The following is a 7162-nucleotide window of genomic DNA, read 5'->3' as shown; positions in this document are numbered from 1 at the left end:
ACCTGAACAGGAGCTACACTGCGCGTAAATACAACTCGGTGAGGAGCATCACCAGGGGCAGAGCTCTCTGACAGGCTTTGCAGATCACTCAGTGCAAGAAACTGTAGGAAACAAAGTATTGTACAACACATTTCCTTGCCTCCTGCCATGATTCATAGACTCTGTGTGCCCCTCTCTGCAGGATCTTCTTCTTGTATGCTGTCTGCAAGCGCCAAACAGGTCTTCAGGTTGCCAGGCGGGTATTTTGCAGTGGGGATTGACTTGTACCCAAAAATTACTTTTGAGGGGAGAAGGGCAGGGAAGAGGATTCATTGCCATTCAGGAGAATAAAACTTCTATTATTTTATTTTCAGTAATAAAATAGGAAAAAAATATAGAGGCCTGAAGCATGGGCCTGTGGTTGCGGGATTGCCTGTATTTGACTGACAGAGAGTAAACCCAAATAGTTGATAATGTACTTTCAGCGAATAACTTTCTTTTTCAAGTTACGGGCTCACTGGTATGTTGTAAACCCATGGGTGCAACGTAGGGCAGAATTTAGCCATATAGACGCATCCCAATTCTCCCTCTACTGCTCCTCTACTAGACATTGAACACGGGGGACTGAGCCTTCTCTTCTCTTGACTTCAGTGGAAGTTGGGTACATCCATCAGCTGCCAGGACTCAAGCCTGATAGCCATTTCCTGTCACAAAAATTCAGCTCAGAAGCAACCGTGAATCAACAGGATTGGCTGCATGAGTAACGCCTGACCCAGCTGAGAAGAGGTTTTCAGGATCTGGCTCATAATAAATGAGGATACTTGGTTTAGGGTTGTTGCTTGTAGCCGTGTTGGTCTAAGGACATAGGCAGGCAAGGTTCTTGCCTGCCAATACTCAGTTTAAATATTTGCTGGCTTGTAGCTTCTTTGCTCATTGTTTTGAGGTTGGATTTACTGCTCAATGGTAATATTTTCCTTTTGCTGTCATTACTCGTGTGTGACTAGTCCTGTTGAAATGAATGGGGTCCCACACCGAGGCAGAGCCCTCAGGCCAGTGCCCGGGTGTCAGTAACATATGGCAACTATGCATTCCTCTAATGCTCATGTTGCCATGAGAAATACATTCAGAGCAATGGCCTCGGGTGCCCTCTAGATGTTATGGCTGGGGTTGGTCTAATAAAATGCCATTTCATTCCAAAGAGAGTGCTTTGCAGTAAGTACCTCGAGTCGGCATTTAACAGATGGGGTAAAGTCCTTGTTTTACAGTCTTTACTCAAGCAAGCCTTCCAGTAAGCAATGGGAATTTTGTTTTTTTGAGTAAGATCCCCATGGTCAGAACTTCTTTCTGCATTGCTGGCATCTTGTCCTCCATATGATGTTGTGATGTCATGCTGACAGCCACACGGTCCAGTGGTCAGAAGCAGTAGCAGACCCCAAGAGCAGAACTTGAAGGTTTGAATTGAGAGCAATGATGCACAAACTCTCTCTCTTGCTCTCTCTCTCTTTATCTTGAGTAAGTAATTTCAACTTCCATCCTTAGCTTCTTCCTCTGAGAACAAGGATAGTAAGGCTTACACATTTTAAAGGGGTGCTTATGAGGCTTCATTTATGTTTGTAATGTGCTTTCAAAATGAAAGCACTATGTAAATGATGAGTATTATCAGCACGCAATCCATTTCATAAGAGGAATACCAGCATACAGAGTACTCTATTGTTCAGATTCAGAATAACCATTGAAACTGAATGAGCTGGGGTTTTTTTCTCCCTCTATCTACATACATTTCCCTTTTTCATAGTTTGCTAAATCTGTTTCCTCAAACAGCCACACAGCTTTCAGCAATGTGCAGGAAAATGTGTGTGCCTAAAGTAGGCAAAGGTAAGTAAAAATGTGATTCCTCCAAGGAGAACATCTGCAAAATGATAATAAAATAACACCCCCACCCCAAGAATACAAGATTGGGACCCATGGCGGTTTCAGCTTATTTGTCAGTGCGTTGCATGAGTTGAGATGGGAATTTTGAGTCGGGTCATGCTCACCTTATTCGCATAAGGATTCCCATGGATGCCATATGTGCATTGTGTCATGTTTCCATATCCGCACTCTGTGCTGAATGGGACGGAAGCAACAGCGAGGTGTTTCTGCCTGCCATCCCAGCTGCTCTTTCTGGGGAAAACTCCTGTCCACACAACCAGAGCCATACAGATCCCCCCAGGTAACAGAAGAGGGTGAGGAATGAGATTGCAGGTGCACATCCAGTTACTCTTACCATGGTGCGCACCTGTAAAGGAGTTCCCAGATGCTGTGGGGCTTGGGGCTAATTGGTGGTTTGGCACAGAGATACGTAGCAGACACTGGAGCAGTGATACAGGAGTTTGGGGAACAGGATGCAGTAGCACCCATGGAGAAAATTCCTGCTTCCTTGACCCCTTCCTGAGACCCTAATATATAGCCCAGGCACCTGCCGAGTACTCTAGGGGAACATTATGCTTCCACTGGTTAAATCTGCACTATGAAGTTATGGGAAAGGGAATCCCTATTGCAAGTGGTAGCTTCTGTGCTCTGCAATGCAGCTTAAAACAGCTTGCACAGATACTGTTTTGACTACTGAGATGCCTTATATAATGTGCAATTTGATTTGTATGGGGAAAAAATGTTAATGCTTTTATAACTTATGGCTCACTATATATATCTCTTACATGTACTTATGTGGTTGCCACACACCTTTTTTTCCCCCCTGAGATGCGATGCTGTGATTCCCTGAAAGACAGAGAATCATACGGCTTTTTCTCCCTTTTTATCTGTATTCTTATCCTTAAAGAACAATGAAAAAATCCTATACAGGAAAAAAAAATCCACTTTGTATAACGCACTGAAGATGGCACTGTAGTAACAACTTCCCAGGGTGAATGATAAGATATGCTCATGTTTGTTGCTGGGATCTATGATTTTTAATTTATTTAGCTCAACAAATGTAACATCAAAGGTCAGTTTGATGTAGCATCACCTGACATTGCTACTATAATTAAGGCTGTATCATGGTTTCCATTATTTAGACCCATTTGCAAAGAGACTGCACCTCAGCCATAAATATGTGCAGTAGTAGTTTGGAGCTGATCATATATCTTTAGTAAAAAGCTATTATTAGAAAAAAAATCCTAGATCCTTCTTCACTCTCTTAGGCTGCATTTTAATGCACAGATGCAGAGGTCTACCCACTTGAAGCCCTACTGACATGTCAGTGGATCTCTGCAGAGGTGCAGAGGGTTACAGGACAGGTTGCCATCAATTATCCCGCTTCCTGCGATTTAGCTAGCGTTAGTGTTCACTTCTTTTCATTCATGCATATCAAAAGAAGCTGCAGTGTAAAAATAAATGCAAGAAGGAATTAAAATCTAATTTGGTTAAAGAGCATTTGTGCTTTGAAGGTGGGGGAAATAAATAGATACTAAACTAATGAAAACAAGGTAGTTCCAATGGCCAAACATGGAAGTCCTGATTCATTTCTTTACCCATCCCTTTCAAAGGTCTCTTTAAATCACATGGGAGTTCTGCTTCAGGTAGAACTTGGTAAGTAATTGGGCCCATGTGCGGTAATTATTTTTCACAGCTACTTGCATTGTCCATGTCTAAGCATATTTTTTGCTGCTGTTAAAAATGGCAAACTAAAACAAAAATAAATCAATCAACATTTTAAAAAAATATATGGCAAACTCTTTTCTTTCCAGGCCAAATCCTCCTTGCCTTACTCATATCACAGTAATTGGGTTATTTGTTTGAGCAAGTTTACAAAGTTTTTCTTTTTTTGAGACATAATCCAGGGTTTAGAGCCTGATTCCCATAGCAGACAGGATCTGCCACATAGGATCTGACATGGTCTGTTAAGAAACTTCTTTTTTCTTTTTTTTTTTTTGCGTTTTCCAGAGTGCCCTAAATATGTACTTACATGCTGGGCAGTAAAAAGAAAGTTGTGTCAGAGCTCATGGACAGCTATGATGGATTGGTCTTAGTCTGTGCTGAAGGACCAGCCAGCTGGCACATCACCTTGCAACTTTGTGCAAGAAGCTTAAGTTTGATTTCCAGTTCTCCAGCCCAATCCGGCACACACTGACATTTACGGGAATCCGTCTGTGTACTTTCTTGGGCTTTTAGATGAGGCCCTTATGGTTGTTCCCTCTCCTGCCAGAGACTGTTGCAGAAACAGCATGCTCCAAGCCTGGACTGGTGGGAGGGAAAGAAAACAGTACTTTGCATCACTTGGCAGTGACTCCTCTGATCAATTAATGAGCAGTGTTAGTCTCCCAACATAGTCCGAGTTAGTGTTCCTTCCCGGGAAGAATGATGGGCAGGTGGGGCACGGAGAGCACTGTTACGTGAGAGATTTGTTGAGGAGATGCATAGAAAGCAGGCACAGAAGCACACTGTTGGGAAGCTGAACGCAGCTGTGCTGCAATAAGTCTGAGACAGTCACTTAAGGCCAAAGGCTCGAAGGTATCGGAGCCGGGCATCTCAACAGCTCTGAGGATTTGGATCTTAGTGTGCAGAGCTCTTCCAGACATGGATTAGCTGTGGACCCTGAGGTCTAGATGAGGGTTCACTGCTTGCCTAACAGATCCCCAAAGGTATCAAGACCCCAGGTCATGCCCAAGGACCCAGTCCTCACCGCTAGCTACCATAATTCCTTTGCATATCCTTCCTTCTCCTCTCTTCCTAAATCAGTTCTTCACGTCCCACCCGCTCTCCTCCTTCACAGATCCCCTGCTGCCAATCCGAGGGAGGGGCACAAAGCACGCTTGGGGCGGTAGGTCAACTCTCCATGTTGAACAGAAATCCCTGGGTGGCATTATTTTAAATGGGTACCACTGCAGACTGCGTAAGCACTGACAGCAAGCATGTGGGCACGCTCTTCTGTAGCTCTACACCCAGTGCTCGCCAGGCTAACCCCAACCCCCACCCAATCTCCAGGAATAAAGCGACGTGTTTCTCCTCTAACAGATTAATTCCTCCTTCCCCTTTCACCCTTGCAACCTGCTTGTGATTTTACCCACAGCGGTGTCTATCAGGGATCAGTGGAGCTCACCAGAGGGAAGCACACAGGAGACCAGAATTACATGGTCTGTAGCCTCTTCCCAAATCTGCTTCATTCCCTGTGTATTCTAGTAGACTATTTTTTAAATGCATCCTTTAAACAGTGCATCACAAACAGGAAACACATTTAAAATAATGCGGCTAAATGAGATAGGCATGAATCAAGTCACAGGTGATAGGTGAGACGGGGGTTATATGAGAGGAAAATGGGGCTTTCAGGCAAAATTGGAAGCATCTTAGTAGTCTCCATCCGTCTCCAGACACTTCCAGATAGCTGAGATCACTGTGGAGCTTGTGTAAGTAATTCAGAAAGGCAGGATGAACTGAACTCTTCCATAAAGGTCCGCTTTGACTGCTGCTTCTTGAAATTTCTGTGGTGCCACCTTTTGTATTATTTATTTCTTAGATGCATTTGCTGCCCTTCCAAGCAAAGGCTCAGGGCAGCTTACAAAAGACAAAATAACTTATAAAACAAACACACACACAAATAAAAGGGGAGAAACAAAATAACTTATCCAAGTTGATAGCGATGTATAACTGCTTTAAGGGGAATGCTGTGGACTGAGGGTTGTGTCGGCTTTTGGTACCTGTGTGTTAGATTGGGTGTATTTTTACTTTTGTTTTCTATTGTCTTTAGAAAGACAATAACCTCGATAGCTAACTTGCTGAAAATAAAACATAGCTCTGGCAAGAAATGTAGTCATGGGTACATGCACAGTCTCAGTCAAGCGACAAGGAGATGCTCAGCCGTCAGGATGTGCGTCAGAAAGGCGCGGTTGTTACAACTGCATTCATACAGCCCAAACCAACCTCTAAAATCCAGAGCCCCTCTCTCTCGGTGATCATGTTGTCCATCCCACCTTTCATGCAGAAAGCGGGGAAAAAAGTTGGTGGATGGTGGGCAGAAAAGTTTGCCTCGTCTGCAGCATCATTGCAGAACTTGCAGCGGTCCCTGCACAGGCTGAGGCTTGCTCAAGCGCGGAGAGACAAGCAGAGCTGGAGAAGGAGAGCACCAGGCCTGTTCACTCTCCCTATTAAGGCATTTGTTCAGGAGAGCACTTAAACATGAGCTCAACTGAAGTCAAGGACTTAAAAGTTAAGTGCTCTGCTGGAATGAGAGTCCTAAATCTGCAGGGAATTCCTTCCAAAATGAAAAAGGATGGTGTCTGTAGATGCTTTATTCTCTTCAAGGATGGGGCATCATCTCCTGGCAGCTTCAGAGCAGCAACCAGTACTCCCCCACAGACAAGGGGGGCAATCATGGGGTCTGATGGCTTAATGCTTCGAAGAGCATTTGAGCAGATCTATAGGTTTGGGCCATACTTAGGACTCCATAGACTTTGGAGATCCATACCCCTCCCTTAATACTCTTTGGATCCATGGCGAGTGGAAAAGCCAACTCCATCCACTCCTTGTGGATGTGAGCCAGAGGATATTGAGATGTGAGGCTTGATAAATACCCTACAAAATCCAGTGATCACCTATAAGCACAGATTCTACCATATATTACAAAGGGAAAGCAGCAGCAGATTCACAATTGCATGAATAATTTTAATAAACGCTTAGGAGAATATTTTAATACTGCAGTTCTGTCATTTATGTTCAGTTCTCCCTGATGGTGGTTTGGGTAAAAACCTAGAAAGATAAGTACATCACTGAATGAATCACAAGTGGAAAAATTGTACTTGTAACTACAGACCATGTAACTAAAGATAAAACCACCCTGCATAGACAAGGGAGGGCTGCTGGGTATTCAAACTCACATATAGCTCTTTTAACACGTTGGGGGGAGTTTTTCTGTATGTGGTATGTTGCTTCTGATGCTCAAAATTTCCCGTTTTGTGATTAACATGTTCATGGTTGAATGAATGAAGAAATGCCTGAAAAGAAGATTGAAATTTGACCTACAGTCTTTCAAAATGGCTTCCTTGGGCATTGTTTATAATATTTATTCTGCAAGATCAAATGTGGTTTGAAAAGCAATGCAACAGGTAGAGATTTCAGAGCCTGAAAGTGAACAGCATCTCTTGCACAGAAGGAAAAAAAACAACCCCAAACACCTCCATGTCTCAAAGAGCAGGTATTCCTAAAGCATGTC

The sequence above is a fragment of the Crocodylus siamensis genome, chromosome 8 (genome assembly GCF_052110815.1).
Source record: "Crocodylus siamensis isolate JL-2025a chromosome 8, ASM5211081v1, whole genome shotgun sequence".
Classification (NCBI taxonomy): domain Eukaryota; kingdom Metazoa; phylum Chordata; order Crocodylia; family Crocodylidae; genus Crocodylus; species Crocodylus siamensis.
This window is presented reverse-complemented; position numbering follows the sequence as displayed.